At 39.8% G+C, this 19,749-nt stretch overlaps 1 long non-coding RNA gene across 1 annotated transcript; it reads right to left on the reverse strand.

The window, feature by feature from the left end:
• Positions 1 to 1,878: 1,878 nt before the first annotated feature.
• On the reverse strand, positions 1,879 to 19,518 carry LOC142084569 (uncharacterized). The gene is made up of 4 exons (XR_012674394.1): positions 19,067 to 19,518; positions 16,388 to 16,467; positions 14,904 to 14,978; positions 1,879 to 2,016 (listed from the first exon to the last, which is right to left on the reverse strand). It is a non-coding gene; the product is annotated as an uncharacterized LOC142084569 (long non-coding RNA).
• Positions 19,519 to 19,749: the final 231 nt, after the last annotated feature.

Consider the following 19,749-nt stretch of genomic DNA (forward strand, 5'->3'; position numbering starts at 1 on the left):
GCTCTTGTGAATCTTCTGAGAACATGCTATGCCATTCTGCATTGCGTAGTTCTCCACGTGACAAAACTCTCCAATTTGGCAAGTTAATATAAAACCTATATAAATTACATATTAACAATATACAGATCCGATATCACATCTTTAAGCGTGATGTTAGTCTTCCAGTAAAAGTTCTAGACATCTCCCCTCCTCACTGTTGGGACCGCCTGCATGACAGAAATCCCCTTCTCTTGATCACATCATCATTTTGCTTCAAAAGAAGTTAATTATCAGTAACACCACTGTTAAGAATTGCCAACGTGGGCATAGGCTTTGATATTTTAAAACCATCATGCCTTTGTTAATTGAACAGAAGCATTTACCTTTTGCCGCATCTCTTGAGCTCTCACACCTGCACATGGCACATGTTCAGTGTCCCAGCCTCACAACCATGACTCAATAAAATATTCACTTACCCAAAACCCAGAACATCAGCCAGAAACTGATTGTCGAAATGACTGTTTCCCTCTGGCAGCAGGAAGTTTTCCGGCAGTTATGAATTTTCAGGTGGCTCCATTCAGTGACACTGGTTATGTTAATTTAACCTCCGCTCTCATTAACTTATTCTCTCCTTCCCTTTGCTCTCTTAATTGCAGGTCTTAGGTTAGCGATACCTGAAAACAGAGGAAAACGATAACAAGTACAAAAATCAAGGGAAGCATTGGCAGTGCTTCTGTGTACTTACCCTTAATCCTCCCTCTTTGGAGGGATAAAATGCCCTTGTTCAGTAGCTGGCCTCCATGTTAATTTTATTTTTTAAAACCTATTTTCAAGATACATAGAAAGTAGTTATTCTCTTTTCGTATTACAGATTGAAAGGATACAAGCTGTGGGCCATTCCAGAGATTAAAGTTGATCTACCACACTCTGCCAGGCTGGCAACATTTAAGACATGAAAGAAGTCAGCAAGTACAAGGTCTGTTAGCAACAACACTTCAGATTTCAGATGAAGTAATTTTTATAATTCCAACTTTTATCAGCTTTTGTAATTCCAACTAGTTCCATTTAACGCAACGTCCAGTTTCCAACAAAAATCTTCTAGGAGATTTCTTTGTTCAGATTGTTATTACTTTTGTTTTGTAAATACAGACCATCAGTATTTAAAGGCCTAACTCATACCTATTTTCACTGGATCAGGTCTATGGATTTGCTGTATATGGGGACTTTTGACACAAATGTTTTAGTTTAGGGTTGTTTAGTGTCTGTGGGAACATTTACTTCAATTAGTCAGGGAACAAGGTAACCTCTAAGACAGTTTCTATTTCTTGATAACTTATATTACTTCATGAAGAGAACTGTATTGTTAGCACAATAAATATATAAGAAGCACAAAATACAATGCAAGCACACCAAAAATAAAAACAATTTTCTACCATTTAGGTACTTCAGATAGGATTATTTCTCAATTTTCTTCTATGAACAAAAGTAGAGAATAGTAAAAGTCTCCCCTTATACAAAGACACGGATGGGATTTACAAACACATATTGCTTAACCTCTTGATCTCAAAGAGCTGGCTGAGGAAAGTGAAATTATACATTTACCATTACTGTTCTGTGTTGCAGAGCATTATATAAAGGACACGAAGTCTTTCTGAATGCACACCTTGGGGTCTGAAACTCAAAGACGACACAGATCCTCTGGCACAAATGGGAGAACAGAATGAAAATGGCTTTTTAGTAAATTTTCCCAGTTCCAGAACTCTCTTAATTTTATTCTCTTGGAAGTTTGGGAGCAGAAATTATTACCTTTGTTCAGCTTTTGAAACTGGGAGTGGAGAGGGAAGAGGAAGAAACACAAAGTCAGTTTGTGATTCAGCAAATGAATGACTAACAAAATACCATACCCTTGACAGATGAGACGACCAGACCACGACAGGAAAATGATCCTAGGAGTCCTAGTCAGACTCAAGCTGGAAGACATTGCTCAAGACGGGGACAAAGAATGACGGTGGACCATATTGATGATGATGTTCACTGCTGTTCAAGAAAGAAAAGTTGGAGCTATTTTAGAGCTTGAATAGCACCCGTTTCTAATATCCAAGCACTAAACATTTGTGCAGACAGGCTAACTCCCTGCAGGACTCTAGGGAATCTTCCACTCCTCTCTCCTTAACAAAAAATGTCTCTGTTTGAAAAAAAACTTACCAAACATCATCTACATTCCTGAGAGCAGCTCAGAACAAGGACTGATTTAGATGATTTACAAAACATTCAAATGTTGGCTTTTCTCTGTTGTAATAAGACAAGAACATTTTTATGAAGTTTGCTGCTTTCTGTTATGATTGGAGTAATTTTTTGTGAACTGGTGAAATTAAGACCCTGCCCTATCAACCTAAAGAACATAGGCAGCATTAAGGTACTTTATAATCTCAAGCAGATAGATACACTTCTTACAGTTCACAGGTGAACTCAGTCCTATCCTATATACCCACCAAATTCTTAAACAAAAGTTGTGTTGCTTCAAAAGAAGTGTAGCCCTGTAACACCAATGTATGGATTATAACAAAGGGAGGAAAAAAAAAGCTATTTTCAGCGGTTACTACCGGCATGTTCACATGATCAATGCTTAATTAGGTTGTGTCATGATACTAATCTGATACTTCATTAACTGAGAATGTTACCTGTTTTTCTGTTGGAAAGATCAAAAAGCATTCATGTGTGAAAAAAAGAACTTCATTATTCTACATAGTTTATTTGTACTCTTATTCAGCTCTGTTCTTTGGCAGCCCGACTCAGTGCCAGCAACCCCAAGGGTACCTCTGTGTACTTCTCCTTTACACTTTTTGTCTATGTCTGGTAATTCTGCAACTCAAATTTTCTTTTTGCAGGGAAAATACCACTCCCGGGCATGCTGCAAATCTCATGGCTTGGAATTGTACCTTCATGCACTGACAGATGAGGGCTGGCCCTTGCTGATGACCAGTTCAGCAATCCACACACAGTGAATTTCACATGTCCTGATGCCGAGGGTCTTTAATATTTCATCACAGTTTTCCATTAACATAGAATTCAGACTGCAAGAGCTGCCCAAGGGAAACGAACACCCACAATTCATGTTTTCAGAGTACTTTAAATCCTTCTGGTAGCTTTGAAAACCTTGGCCTTTGTAGTTACTGTTTCTCTGTACTTACCAAAAATGAGAGATGAAATCTTGCTCTGAGTAAAAGTCAGTAGAAGTTTTGCTATTCATTTCAGTGGCATCAAGATTTCACTCATGAAATTCAACAGATGAATTTAATGAAACACTGGCTGACTTTGACCATAGGTTTCTAACCGTGGTGCCGCATTTTCTACAGACACACAAACCGCTCAAGGCAGTAATGCCTCTGCCAGGGGGCTGTTCTCTGAGCTCTGCTAACTGAGACAGCTGCCCTTGTTGTCTGCTTACACCATGCTCAAGTCCATCTTCATCTGCTTTCTAGACAGGGGTCTGAACTGATCATCTCACATGGACAGAGACACCTTTCATGGATGTGGAAATGGACTAACACACTGTCCAGCCTGCCCATTACTTAACCCCAGATTACTCTGTTTTCAGTGTTGCTCGTTCTGAAACCCCTTTGCAGATTTCCACACCCCCTCCCCGTGTAATCTATGGCACACATACACAGTATTCTGGATCCCACTCCAAAGTTGGATGCCTTCTTCCATAAATACCAAAAGGCACCAAAATTTGCATATCTTTGCATACATATCTTCATGCATATACTTTTAAGAGATACAAAATACAGGAAACAGTGCAAGTGTTAAAATAATTCATTACGCTTTATAAAGCCTTAGAGTTACGCAGTTGTTCTTTGTGACAAACTCTGAGCTGCAAAATTTTTGGCAAAACTCTGTTTATTTGATTGCTAAATGCTTAAAAGATGCTGCGACCACTAATACTCATCCATGCTAGAGTCAGAAGCACTGTGCCCTCTGCTGCACATGTGTCCTCAACGACATGGAGCGACTGTGACGGCTGGTCACCGGCAGGAGATGTTCTTGAAGATCAGGCGCCCTGTACGTTTCCTCTTCATCCCCAAATTGGCAGATACTTTCCGCTCTAGAGCCTTGATTAGAGAGATGATCATCCATATAAGGACTCCCAATTATCCCCTGCCTCCATGTAAGGTGGTCAGGTTCAGATGCCCAGGGTAAGCGGGTTGGCCAACACTTCATAGTACAAGTGCTTCTTCACGAAAGACAAACTGAAGTACAGTTTTGTTGTGGGACAATTCAATCTTCTGACCTAACTACCGAGTGATGGGATGACTTCTGGCCACCCTGATGAGACAGGGTTTCACACACTGCCTATTGGTTTTTTAGACAGACAATCTGACAATTCAGAGTTTTGCACGGAGAGCACTGTTAATTGAGAACAACTGCAGAAAATAGCTCACTGGATCTCTTCCTTATGGTTACTACCAAGCTAATAATTTTTTTCCCCATAATGAACTAGGAGACAAAACCACAAGCTGAAATTTAGCACAATAACAAAACAAATATCAACTTGATTTTCCCACTTCTTAAAGATACCATCAATTACAAATAATCTTACTGTACTTTAGAAACTGTCAATTTATTTAATATTTATTAATACAAATACTAACAAGAGATAGACCTGTTTCTGAATCTACACTTGAAAAGGTAACAGGCCAAGAGCTTCTGAAATGATGAGAAATGACTGAACCAGTTTAAACAAAATAAGCACACCCTTGAGATAGTCCAGCTGAAACTTTCCATTAAAATGTCTGGGAGTGCTCAGTACCTGGCAATTTCCAGCCAAATTGCCAGAACAAATTAGCAGCTGTGCTTTCACTGTGCATTTCAAACCCATAAAATCCATACAAAAATGGGCACTAAGACAATGAGTAAAAACAACATTAAGAATTGCACGAGGCAAAAAATCCCTTTAGAGCAAAGAATTTCTGCTATTTTGAGTAGTATTCAGAAAATCAGAGGTTTTAACAAACTGAATGTGATGCACTGGAAAAAATAATCAGGTAAAGCAATATAGGGAAAATGTTTAGTATAGTTGTCTTTCACCTTCTGCCTTCCTGTATGAAGAATGAGCATGGGGAAAGAGGGCTTTGGAAGACGATGCATCAACCACCTGGAGATAAAAGACCCACAGCAACAGCCTTTAGGTCAATTTATCAGAGGTGTCTCGCACAGTCTATAAAACACGGAGGCAAACATTTCTTGTGGCGAAAGTGTCAAAGCCAAACAAGTACCAGCACCAAAGCTCACTGCATCTAAGATAAATGCAGCTTTAGGCTTAGCATGGATTGAATCACTGTCAGAAATATCCCATCTTGAACAAAATTCCTTGTTAGGAGTTTGAACGGGTAAGATAGCTGTTGTTACTTTACTTCCACAATTAGATGAGATAGTTTCATCTGCAGTTTCCTGATTTGAAAAGTGCCCATTCCCCATCCTTCTCTTGGCATCAACTGAATAAATTTATGGTCTGTCACATTAAACCTATTCCTATTGCAGCTTTCTTTAATCTTGTGCATCCAGATCACCATACATAATTGCACGTTATTTTACCACCTTCAGTATTGTTTTATATGGCCTAGTTGACATTTAACAAAGTCAGCTGCAATTGAAAATGTATGAAGATGTCATTATTCATTAGAAACTTGTTTAGCCTTTACATTAAAGAGGCTGAGTAAACTAAAAATATGTTTTCCATCATATAATCTGGGACAACTCCAGTTCACTGCTTTTACCTTTCTGAATTGCCTAACGTACTCTTAAATGCATTTTATAACAAAGGGAAATACTAATACACTTAAATATTCATTCAGTTCACATCATTCTGCCATTCATTGAACAGTAAGTAGCAATAAAAAACACCGCTTACATTATTCATTAGATGTAAAAAGGGGAGTGGAGCTCATGAAACACACCATCTTGTGCTAATCTCCGGTGCAGCGAGTTATCAAGCTACTCTCAGTTAAGCAGATTTTTCAGCTAACAGGTGGCTGTATATCAGACCTTCAGTTAACAAATGTCATTCCTGAGTGCACACCAACACCTTGAATGAAAGCCCTAGTTTCCATAAGCAGTATTTCAACCTTCCTCAAATTCCTAACTTGATTGTTTTATGCTGCTTTCTTTTCAATCTTGGGGCTACATGGAAGTCTAATCAAAAAGTTAGAAGACCATCCATACAATGGCCCACATCACTTGTCCTCCAAGCTCCCATGCCACACCTAGGTTGTATTTTACCCTGAAAACATGGGAGGGCTAATACAACTCACAACTTCGTTATGCAGGTGTTACCCGAAAGCGCTGCTTTTCTTCTTTGTACTGAGGATCCACACAGTGTGTAAAGATCTTATTCTTACCCTTTAGGAGCGGGAATTAGGAGAGAGGTACCTCTCTCAGAAGTATTACTAGAAATCATGTGTAGGAAACAGAAAAAGACAAGGTAATACCTCTAACAAAGCACTGGGATGCACAATTAACCTGCAGTTTAATGAAGAAACTAAGTGCCTCAAACATTCGCCACCTCAAACTCCTAAGAAAGTTTTCTATTGCAGCAGTGAAATGAAACACCTTTCCTCGGTGGGTTACATTTAGCACTATGAGTACAGTATTCGCACAGCAATTGAGAGAAAGTGAAGATGATTTGAACATAAAGGCAAGGCAAATGTGCTACAACAGTCATCTCCAGACAAGTTTGGCTCATGTTTTTAATGCCACCATAAAGACGATAAAAAGCTGGGATTATAAAAATTAACCTATTTCCTGAACAGTTGCCCTGAAAGGCATTTGATGAATAGAACAATGTTCTTCAGCATTTCAAAGGTTAAAACTACAACTTAAGCAAGCACAAGTTAATTGTCTTGGTAGAACCAGAGCTAGGATTTTTTTTAAATCTTTGTAGAGATAAAAGAATTTCCAACTCCCATCATAATTTTCTGCATTAGCCTCCCAGCTTCTCCCTTGAAATGCTGATAATAAATTACAGTACTTAAGTCTTCCAGAAGGATGAAATGGAAAGTAAATTATAATGCATCATTTGCCTTTTTTAGAGCATCATCTTACAGAGATACAGTAATACGTCTGAAGGATCAGATCAACTTTGGTAAAGTCCCACCATGCAGAAGTATCTGTTGCTCTGGGCTAGCACCATGCATATCACTCTCGAAGAGGAAATTAATCTCCTTGTATTTGCTTTTAAAAATGTTTCCAGTCAAAGGCTCTCATGCTGTGAACTGCTGAGTTCTCTACTAGCAAGGGAGAAGGAAGGCACACTGGTATTATATTGCTCTCCAAACAAACAACAGCTAAAGCCGCTGCTGGCTACCGTAAGGCTTACCAATGCCAATGTCAATGCTCCACCTGTGATTACATTTTTACTCTCACTCTTCCTGCCCTTTGGAATGTCATTCTGCTCCACAAATGATACCACTGAAGCCAGAGAAGTCTTGACAGTGAGGTACAAATCAACAAGAGCAAAAGGATTTGAATCTAATCCAACAGCTCCATAAACCATTTTCAAAGTTTTGGGCAGAGCTTTGGTAGATGGTTTTTTGTTTGCTTTTCTTAGCTTGGTCAAAGAAGTGACAAACTAATTATTTGCATAACTGTTCCTATATAGCAGGCATGGTATTTTAGTTAACCTGACAAAAGGCACCATCTGGCCTGGAGGAACGATTTGTTTCATCACAAGCATTACAAGAAGAGTTGAGAGCAAATCCTAATTAATACACAAGGCAAGTCCAATTTAAGAACCACTTCTCACGACTTTATCAGATATTAATCTAAAGTAAGGATGGCACACTTGGTGCCCTTGCTTGAATACCAATAATCCATGATGTTTTTCCAATTCAAAAGTATTACACAGAAGTGCTATTAACTAAAGTTTAGGAATGAGTTTTACTAAAATTTTCAGATAGGATTATTTCTAATAGGATATGCTACAAAAAAACCCTATCTTAATATATTACCCTTTATGTTACCTTTGTTTCAAATGAGTAAGTTTTTTAGGTCTCAAAATTAAAGGCTCATTCAGCATTTCAAAGGCAGGTATCAGTGGAGAATTCCTCCACAAGCAGATCCTGACACACAGCCTTGTACTGACACCACTGTTGTGAGCAAAACTGTCTTAACTTGGGGAATTTTTACTTGATTTTATTTCTTGCCAATTAATACAAACACCTAATCACTGACTCAGGTACTGAGACAAAAGATGATGTAACCAATTCAACTTATGGCGTATGGATGACTGGGTGAAACACTAAAACTCTGCACTCTATGCCCATTACACAGCACAAAATGTGTTTGCCTGCCTCAGTTTGTGCCACTTCTGCCACGGCATGTTGCTTCTTACTTGAGAAGGGGCGAATGGCGACACTGTTTGGGACTTGCCTGAAACAAGGCTTTGAGAAAAAAAGGGTGCTACAGCATGCCTGGCCAGGAGGCCGTCATCAGTTTGCTCTCCTTGCTCAGCATCGCCAGAGTATTTGAACATAACTGTCTTATGCTACTGTTAATGCAAGTATCCATAGCACCACAAGGTAACTCAGGCTGGAAAGGGACCTCAGGAGGACTCTGGTCCCACCTCAGGTCAGATGCGGGGTTGATCAGGTTGCTCACTAGGCAAGGGTTGCTCACTAGTGACCAAGGGCAAGCTAAGCTCTTACTGCTTTCCATAGTCAAATCAGTATTGCAAAATACGCTGGTAACCAGCTAGTTGGCATTTTGTAACTTTTTTAATGCTTATTTTACTAAGAAATTATGAGAAATCAAGCAGTACTAAATGAATAGGAAGATGAGAGGATTTCAATTCCGCAGAATACTGGAGAGTGAACGGTTTGGGAAACGTTACTCAACACGGCATTGTTCCTGCAATTTCTTGAGTAATAACCGGTAAAACTATTGCTCGACTCTTGTCGTCTTCAATCGTTTATTTTTTTTAAAGCATGCCAAACATGGAGATTTCGTGCAAATGTACATGCAGCACTTTACTTTCCCCTGCCAGTGGTTTTATTGAGTTACTCACATATCTTATACAGGAGTTAGCACTGTGTGCTAATCGACTTTTTCCTAAAATGATATCTGCCATTTCTTTCAGGATTCTTTCTAATAATTTTCAAGCTGGCATTAGAATTCCTTCCTGCTGCACAGTTCTGCTATTTTAAGTGAGATTTTAATTTTATTCTTGGGATCGGTCTTCAGAAGACAAAATCTCTTAAAAGGTTTCACTATCAAATGATACGGAACTTAGTTTTGTTTCTTACTACAGGCTTTTAAGATGTAGGCACTTACTCTACAGTTCACACTGAACCTTTCTGCCTCAAAGAAATCAAGACTTTAATAGCATATATTAGTCACACCTCCCTGTCACGTTATTTCATAATGTCTCTTGGTTCCAAAGAGGCTTGTCCCTTGCCACTCTTTTTTTAAAGAAAAAGACAGTCCTCTGTCAAAAAGATAAAGACATATTCTTAGCTAGGAAGGACTATAGTGATATCAGGGAGCTGGATAGTCTCCCATCAACTTCAGGCATCTCACTGGCCCTGTGAGGCAGAGCACTTGTTTTTCCCCATGAAGAGATCAGGCTCCTAAGTACGTTCCTCTGAGCGCAACGAGGTGTCTCAGTTAAACCACAGCAGTGCTCTTACTGAAGCTCTCAACAGGAAAAACCCCATACACACTGACATGCGTAACATTCTTCCCTCCCCAGTTTTTCAGTGATCAACATTCAACTATAACTAATCCTCAACTAAGGGGGAGTTTTCTAGCTTGCAATTTTCTAAGTTGCCTATAACGATGCCTATATCATCTGTCTTAATATCTAATTATGTTCTTTGACACTTCATTAGACTGCAGTTGGTGTTTTCTGCAGCTGCACTGCAAATCCCTCTCAGGACTACAGACCACTCCAAAACAATCAAAAACCTACGTTGTAAAACAGACTCCCAGATTCCAAATAATAATAATTAAAAAAAAATTAATAATTTTACTTTAAAGGTAACTTGCTAAGGTGAAAATTGTGCTTGTGGCCTTTTATGTCCACCTTCTTGAAAAACAAAGATTTAAAACCTTTCTTTTTTACCCACCTTAATTCACGTTTAGACTAACTGGTTTTGCTGGTGGGATGGGGAAGGACAGTGATTCTGGCACTGCCAGTAAAAATACGCTGAAATTTGAACAACAAGAAATCTGAGGCAATCCACCTGGAATTCTTCAGTTTCAGTCAACTTGTATCAGGGCCTGCTTGGGGAAGAGGGGAGAACATAGTTTTTCATTCAGTCCTGCAATCTCTCCCATAGGAGTGGATGCTGCAGAGCTGACTGTAGGCAGAACAAAGCCCACAGCTGGGTAGAGCAGACTCCCAAGGCCACTGAAATGGCCACAAAAACTCCTCTGCCACCCATAACATCAGAGTCTGAGGTAGCCATGATTGCTGCTGTTTTAGCCATGATTCCTAATGTTTTACTAACAAAGGAAATAGGAGGTTCTGCCAGTGGTGACATTAATCTTATTCATCCTTCCCCTCTGTCAGCCTACTATGATACTACACTACTGCAGAGGAGCATTTGGAAAATACAATGTACAGTGTGGTTAAGGAGAGATTGGTGGGAATCATCTGATGGTTCCCCTACATGGGCACATAAAGCCTTGTTTGTCTGAGACCAGAGGGAAACAAAAATCATGTTAGTAAAAAGCATGCATAAGGAGATAAAGGCTGAAGCCTCATTCTCCCTGCAAAAATGGCTTTCCTCTAGAGCATCCTTAAAGGAGAGAGATATTTATACCCTCAGTGATTTGTCAACTGGACTCAAAAAGTCCTGCAGAATTGCATTACCCCATACACAAAAATACTGTTCTGTAATAAGCCACTGTCGTGATGTAATACGCATATATGTAATATGCCTCCTATTTCCACAGAAGACAAATTTCATGATAGCTTATTTTCTGGTTTACCTGTAGGAAAGCTGATGTGAAAATGTCCTTCCTCCCCACTTCTCCTCTTGGGAGGAGGTGACTCATAGCATAACATTATCTTACTGGAATAACCTTGTTATCAAGAGGTAGCTGATGATATAACCCTTTATAAAGTAACAATGTTAATCTTTCGGCGATCTAAAGGATGGGGATGCCTGCCCTCTGCTTCTCTGAAAATTTCCCTTGACATTCCTCTGTGATTTTCTGTCTCTGCTGTGTTTGGTAACAGTGTATGGTTTTTTCCTCTTGAAAGAAACGCAGATCATCAAAACGAAGTGAGAGAGGCAAACAAATGAAATAAAAGGCTGAGTCATTAAGACAAGATGCGTGCTCACAGTCTTCAAGGTTTGGGGCCATAGTTGCCACATGCAAAGGGGAACACTGAAGTGAAAGGAAGTGCAATGCCAGAAAATAAAGACCTGACTTTTGTTTTAGCTTCAATTTATGCTTTGAAAATGGAAACCACAGAAGTGCTCCACTTTAGAGAGCAATCATGCTGTAACCCTCCCACTGACCTCTGCATGGAGGTGCTGAGAAATTCCATCTTTGAAAAGGATGTAATTAGTAATAATGATTAAGGATCATACAATAATCAGTACTTAAGAAAACCACTTGTCCTTGAGAGCTTTCAGTTAAAGCCCAGAAAGAGATTAGAGTAAAAATGATCCAAATCAGTAATATGGTATTTGGAACAGAAAGGGGATCTGCTTTTACATATGGGAAGAGTCAGGCATGTCCTAGGTTCTAACTGTAATTCCACTATCAGAAAAGACAAGAGCAAAAGATAAGAGTAACACTGGAGAATATTCAGGGCCAAGAAAGAAATGAGCAAGTATCAATTGATAAGCAACTTTTTGAGGAGAAAACATCTGTACAGCATTTGGAAACAAGATATAATATACTCTTAGTTCTAACGAAACTTCTTTGCCACTGCAAGATTATTCCAGTGAGATAATACCATATTCTGATGATACTATCTCCAGGCAATCACAGCTTCCCACCTCTGAATCCTCATACCCAAAAGCCTCCCTCACTTGTTTGGCTCTTGCGCTAGCAGGCACTGCTACCAACTCTGGCTCACCAAAGTGAATCCTCGCTAAACCCAATCTCCAACAGAGATCTTCATCTCGGCTTTTCTTAACTCTAACCTCTCTCCTCTGGTCCTTATACTGACTTCTTACAGCCTGAGTTACTCACTGACTCCTACCTGCAATTTCTCTGTGGCTCTACTCTGCCCACTTTATTTACTTTCAGTGACTCCCAAGCCTTTCTGGAACTGCTCTTTTATTGTCTTATACTACATGCTGTTGCTCCGTAGAAGACTGAGAATATCTTCTGAGCAACTAATAAAGGCATAAGGCTGTCCAGCTTCATATGCCCACTTTCTCGAGATGTCTTTGAATACAAAACTATAAGGCAAAAGTCAGAGCAGTGCAGGAAGGGAATTCATCATTAGCACTGCTAGGGGCGTGAACCCACCCTATTTCATTTTACAAGCATATTCTGAAAGCACAGACTATCAAGCTCACTAGTTTTCAGTGCACTTTCTCTACAAATTTTTTTGTTTGCATAGTCCTCTTTTCAGTTAAGGCACTCTGCAGGCCAAGGCCCGTGTGCTCCCCCAAGTGACACGCTCAGCACTGCCTGGCACGTCCAAAATTCACAGACGATGAGAGTTTGGGGCACTTCATGTCTGAAGTGATTTCGGGAGTGAGTGTTTCATGAATTGTGCTAAAACTTTTTAATAACACAGCCAGAGTATTCACATAATTAAGCCTGATGTCACTTCCAGAAGGTTTCCAAGTCAGAGAGATTGGTTTTATAGCAGGCACTCACGCAGCATTCCCAACCTCATTCTCCCTTGTTCAGGATGTATGTTCACACCTGTCCAGAAACTCATTGCTTGCTTTTAACCTAAATGCATTTTTCTTCTTCACCATTTTCCAAGTCTGTAAATCTGTTCATCACCTTATACAATTTATCGCCTTCCTTGAATACTGCATTGTTTAGCAGCTCTCGGTACTATTGCTGGTTTCAGACGTCATTTTAACATTTCAGCTCCTTCTCAGAGCTTCAGGATCACTGCAGCCAAAACACACAAACTCCCTCTTCGTCCATAATGCATCACCCCACCCTTCAGTCATCTTCACTGTTTCAGAGATGATACTCCCTCCTAACCAACCATCTACTTCCACGGCTGAGAACAGGCCCCCAGTGCTGAGCACCATGGTTCCCATCTCAAGGGATTCACATTTTCTCTCTAGCTTTTAATTCCTTCTTGAAAGAAAAAGAAAAACCTTACTGCCTTTATTGGCATCATACGCCTTCAACTGTAAACATAAATTACCTAAGAAAATAGAATATTTGTTTTATTTCCTCTGAGGAAAGCTGCTGCATGTACCAGGAGATAAACTGTACTTAGCTTCAAAGGCTGTCACATGTGACTCTCCCCTCCTTTGACAGCACAGGCTGTTTCACAGATCACACTTGCTGCTCGTCAGTGCCTGTTAGGAATCATTTTCCTTGCATTTAGTTTTACATTGATGCAACTAACAGAATCAGGCATGTTAGCAGGATCTGTGCATATATGGCTGACCAAAACCTACTTATTCAATTTTCTATACAGTTTATTTCTTATATATTACTGCTTGATTTTTTGCAGGGTGGGGACAGGGACACAGAGAAGGGAAGACAAAAGAACCTCCTGACCAGATTCACATCATCCTTTATGCCTAATGTAATAAATAAAAGTTACTTGGGTTGCCTAAGGGCAAAATTATCTGTCCTGATTTTCGTCAGCTGAGAGTTTTAACCTTAACAACCTTGATGATACAAACTTCAGGGACTACGAAGTTCCCCAGCGAAGACCCTCACAGAACCTTGCTTACCTCCATGCCTTAAATAGTGTTATCGTTTCGTCCCTCCTCCTGCCATTATAAAACAAGTTGCTTCCAACTCAGCCATTGCCTGCCAGCAGTAACTTGGTAGTGCCTTTTCTGCCTCGGTTAGGCAAGGTGCCGTCCTTATGCGGGGCACACATGCAGACCAGATTCAGCACAACAAAAGAGTACTGGATGGGATATACACAATGTAGAAGGAGCTGCCTAAAGTAACGGTTGCAAAATGTGGGTCCTAATCCTGCAAAGATGTGCAGGACTGTACGCATGGCAAAGGAGTGTCAGACAGACCCTTACAAAGGGGGCCTTGAGCAGCAACTGAGCAAGAGGAAAGTTATGTTTAAGTCACCTCCTCGTGCGTGTGTTCAGTTGATTGATACATGGCTTCATTCGCCAGTGGAAGTGTGAAATCAATTTCGTGTAAATTGGAACATACACACAAAAACCTTATCACTGCCTAAAGATGTATTTCCATTAGCATGTTCTCTGTTTTCTTCAATCAGCTTAGTATTTATGGGGTGGCTGAAAAAGAATCCTATACATTATTTATTAACATTGATTTTAAGCAAGTCATTCAATTCATAACGATGAATTACCTAAGAAAATAGAGCGTTTATCTTATTTTTTCTCTCTAAAGAAAATTAAGTATTTAATTATTAATGGGATTTTACTGTTGAATTCAGTAAACAGGCCCTTAAAAATAACAAAGGGGGATAGAGATAACTAGCCATGGTACAGTTATACAACGTCATTAATAATTCCAGTGTTTACTGCATTTCTTAATTTAAGGAAGTACTGGTGCTGATTTAGAAAGAAAGTTGCTTCTAATTAAAAAAAAAAAAATAGCCCTCTGTTCCAATATTTTCTGAATTTACATTTCAAAAGGCTAATTTTCACCAGAGACCTTTATCTTCTGTCTAGACCAGTTCTGCTCTGCTGACCACTCATTATGGTAACAGGCTGCAATGAAAAATCCCGTAGAGGATGCAGATCAATTACTCAATGACATTCACTTACCAATATTGATTAGGCCATGCGTTGTTTGATGTCCCCTTTGATTCCTTCTGTCATGAGGAAATGGTTATACCCCTCCTGTAGGGCAGAGGAAAATGGAATTCATGAAAATGAAATGACTTTGAGGTTTATAAAAATCTTATCTAACTTGAATGGAAAATGGCCAATTAAATACATTAAAGCGCAAAACCCAATAAAACAGCACAGGCTCAGATCTTTGCTCTGACCATGCAACCCTGTGGTGAGACGATTTTGCATAGTATCATACAAGCTAATGACCAGATCAACAGCATCCAGGACTGCAACGCAAAGTACTAGCTTTCAAGCATTTTTCAGATAATACTTTTTTTCTTCAATCTCTTACAAATTCACATACCCCTAATTTCAATTTCCTGGATTTTTGGTTACCCCCAATTTTTGGTTATCCTCAACATGTAACATTTGCTATGTTCTGATGACAGGTCTGTTATACTTAGCCAAAAGTATACATAGCTGTTCTGCTAACACATTCTTCTGATTAATCTGTCAGCTTTTTCATTAGCACGATGTTTTTTATTCCATTAAAAAACTTTCAACTAACTTAATTTTTTATGGGTTATCAGTTACAATTCATTTATATCAGGCAAAGTGCAACAGTTTATAAAATTGTGTGTTGTGTGGTATGTGACTGATGAGATGCCGTAACTAATTAAGCAAAAAATATTTCCCTTAGTCTGCTCTTCTGAAATTATTCTTACAGCTGAGAAAGTCTTACGGTCTACAGCCTAACTGCCTACATCTGCCTTCCTGCTTGTTTTTATTGCTCTGGCTAAGAAAGTGATCAACAAGGAGATGTAGCCTGCCAGAAATAGGATAGCTTGTAGTCTTAGCACTCCTGCTGACTTCCCAAGCCAAGGCAACTAAAAGCACACACAGGGACCAGAGGCACTTGCAAGCCCCGAGGATGACCCATACGCAGTTTCTCTCATATTGTACATCACTAGTTCACAAACACTACTGGGGCCAAGAGGTGTTTTAGATGTAGCCCTACTATGCTGTACTTTTTACCTTAAAACATCTCTCACATGCCTAGAAATTTGTTTGAAAACAGCCAATTTCTGCAGTCTAACTTAGAAAATGTGGTAAGTACCATCACTGCAGTTACCTGCTTATGTCTGTTTTCCTGCGCTGGCCTTTTTCATGCCACGTTTTCCACCGTGAAGCCCCAAGCCCCACTGAGCGCACAGCACTCTCCAGCAGAGCCCACTTCTCAAGAATGCCCCTAACGTCTGCTAGCTTCCCCCCAAAGCCACTTCATGACCCTCCGCCTGCCCTTCAGGCTCTGCATCTTCCCAGCGCGGCTTTTCTTTCCCATCTCCCTTTCAGGAGAAAGACGTCCTGCCAGGTGCCAGCACTGCACCCCTGCTGTCACTGAGATAACCCTCTCGACGTCTGAGCAGCCCCGCAGAAGGCAAAGCCGGTGGCTGTTCTTTGAACAGTTCACTTACTTTCTTCTCATCTCCTGCCTGCATCTCCTCCCTCCTCCTTCTTGTTCTTTGCCCTTTCAAGGAGGCCACACCTTCATGTTCTGCAAAAAAAATGCATCTCTATATAAGAGTCAGTGTACAGTTTATTCTTTACAGCTATTTCACTATAATATATACCCACTGAAACTAGCAACAGAAGGACTGAAGAGTGCCAGTGGGACAGATGTGTTTGTCATCTGACCACAGAGGTATTAGGAACTGGCAGGATCTTTTTAGTACAGGTAATTCCTCTGGAAAGAAGGGATATGTGCTGGTTTTGGAATGGCAGATATGCAAGGGGGATATGACAACTAAATCCCAAAGGCAGACCAGAATGAAGAAAAAAAATCAGGGATTACTTTGACGTTTCTAATCCAGTGCTCTGGAGTTTCTAATTTGGATTAAGGGTGTTTTTAGAAGGACAGAGTGTAGATCTGATTCCTTAGCTAAGGGAGCACTGAGACGGAAGAAGATTCACACGCATGTATGTTAGCGATCCATGGGTGCTCCTGGATTCAGTCCAGAAATGGAAAATATCAAGAAATTTACCAATTTATTTAAGGTGGTCAAAACCACATCACGTTGGCTAGTGCCTGCTCCGACTTCTCTGGTCCATTTCATATTTTTGGCCCATCTATGTCTTCACAGATTCCTAATTTGAAAAGTAAGGCTGATTTTCAATTGTATGGTGAAAGATTCACATAGAAATCTTTCTTCTGGAAAACTTCTTTTGAAGCAAGCCCAAAACAATTCTAGGGCCATTAGGTAAAGAAGCCTGTCCTTGCTGTCTCTGTCAATGAAATGCCAAAACCAAAGAATAGGTGCTTCCATACATTTGCATCGATAATAAAATTTCTAAATTATTTTTGTTTCTATTAATATCTTGTTAACTACCACGCTTTGTCATTGCTTCTGAAAGCTACTGCACTGCAAATAATCCAAAGCATTCTTAACTAAATAAGAGAAAAAGAGAACAAAGATAGTAAATTCACTTCATTTGCTTTGTTTCCCACCCAGTTTCATCAATCAATACTACATATTACCTGCAATTCTGTTGTTCTCATAAAAACCTTTTATTCATGACTTTGGGGATATATTTTTAAGTTAGCAAGTTTAGAAAATGACACGGCTGCCCATGTGATTTTTCTAACTTATCAATAATTCTCTTCTGTTCACATAGAGAAAAAAAGAAGTAAAAAACCACAGTAGGTGTGTAATTGAACTTGAGAAACAATAGCCTGCAGATTTGAGCAACATTTTGATTTGCAGTGACTACACTCCCATCATTCTAAACAAGTAATTTGCAGTCCTCTTGCTGGCCTGGACAACACGTACCACAGATATTCTGGCATACAATGTCTTAAATGTCCTAATCAGTCTTTTTTTGTTTACTCCTCCCTTCCCCGCAGAGCAACAAGTACTCTCTGCCTAGCCGACCGCAGCAGTGAGCTCTGCCCTCCTTCCTGCCATGCACACAGCCGTGCTCTGCCCATCTTTGGGGAACAGCTTTCTCCACCGGAGAAACGCTCGAGCCTGTTCTTTGCCTTTGAAAGCATCTCTTCTCTCCCTCTTTCCCCTTTCCGCATCATTATCTTACCTGCAGAGAGACCATGTATGACCCTTTCTGGACTTTCTAAAGTCTGCCAAGAGGAAATGAAGTCCTCCATCTCCTCCCTAGCACCCGCGGCAAGTCTTTAACAGAGGCAGGGCAGCAGCCCTTTCAGTGCCTCAAAGTGACCGTGTGCCCCACACAGCAACTGGGGTAGGATGTTGGTTTAAAAAACATAGGATAACCCCAAGGAGAGGTGAATCTGTTCCTTGCATTCCCTTCTCTTTCCACAGTAAATTTACATTTCGATACAACCACCTTGATTACAAGTGTGAAATGCATTTTAACATGTCCATTAATTAGTTTTCCATAATTTTAGTTTTTACATAACTTTAAAGCATTGATGTTCTTTCCCAGCTAAATATAAAAATGCATAGAAGTATTTTCATATAACGAGGGATAGATTTACTTAATAGCACTATAGATATGGGTTACAACATAGCTTAAATATCACTAAAAATATAGAAGCTGTACTGCTGAAGTGTTGCAATGTCTCATGGGAACACTTGAAAGGAGAAAGAAGTACAATATTCACACTTGGTATTCACAGCCTGTTCATTACACATTTCTAGAAATGTGCCCCCCCTCCCCCCCCCCCTAATTAAAAAGAAAGCTGAAAGAGTAGGAGGAACAAAAATGTTCTCAACTTCAATGACACTATTGGAAAATAATTATTTCAAAACTGCTTATCTGTTAAAAAGCTGGCAAGCTACCAGGGTCTTGATTGCTGTAAGCAATTTTATAACTGCTCTACACAGATAAATTTAACAGAAAAATTAATTTCAGTCTCATAATAAGTCTCATCTCACTACAAAAATGACGTCTGTTCTGCAACAGAGCCTTGCGCAAAGGACTGCTGGTAGACGATTTTGTGTGTAGATATTTAATAACTGCCTAGAAAAAGTCCACCTCAAAACTCTGAATGCCATTTAATTCTTCTTTCTAAACATAATTCTTCCTAACTGTGAAATAGGAAGTGAAATATTGTGAAATGAAGTGAAATTCTTCCCAGTTTCACTTGTATTTTGCCCACTGGATTTGAGGAAACCTACCTGACTGCCTGGAGCCATCATTTATTCTCAGTTTGTTAGGAACATGCCCCTGGGAGCAGTAACAAGAGTATTGCTCCTTCGAAGAACCACATCGACAATGCCATCTACCTTGCATCTTTTTTTTTTTTTTTTTTTTCAATCCAGGGCACCTAAAAACATGTTAATTATATGTCAGGCTTCTCTGTCCACAGACACGGTAACAATATGATTGAATAACGAAGATGGTCTGTGAGTAAAAAAAGTGGTCTCCTTCCTTTATGCCACCACGCTGCCCTTTACTGGGACTTGTCTTCCCACAGGACGTTTCTGTTACATCCCTGACTCCTCCAACAAGTCTTTGAAAACGTTGGAAAAAACAACATGACCAAGATCCAAAATTAAAACTTGACAGCAGATTCAGCAATAAGCTCTGGATACTTCGAGCCAATTTATGGCCACTGTGCTCTGCAAAAAAAAGCAGAAAACAATAACAGAGTGCATAACAGCTCATAAATCCTGCCACACTAGCACTCGTGCTTGCAGCTCTCAGATGGCACTGCTTGAGCAGCAGCATTATGAATAGCCTGATTTTTTTCCTTCTATCATTCTTATTGGTGTTCTTGTTATGGCACATCAACCAGGGTATAAAAAAAATATCTTGATGAAAATCCTGATACGGATTTCAGCTTTGCTAACGCGTAACT

Source organism: Calonectris borealis, chromosome 7 (genome assembly GCF_964195595.1).
Source record: "Calonectris borealis chromosome 7, bCalBor7.hap1.2, whole genome shotgun sequence".
NCBI classification, from domain to species: Eukaryota; Metazoa; Chordata; class Aves; order Procellariiformes; family Procellariidae; genus Calonectris; species Calonectris borealis.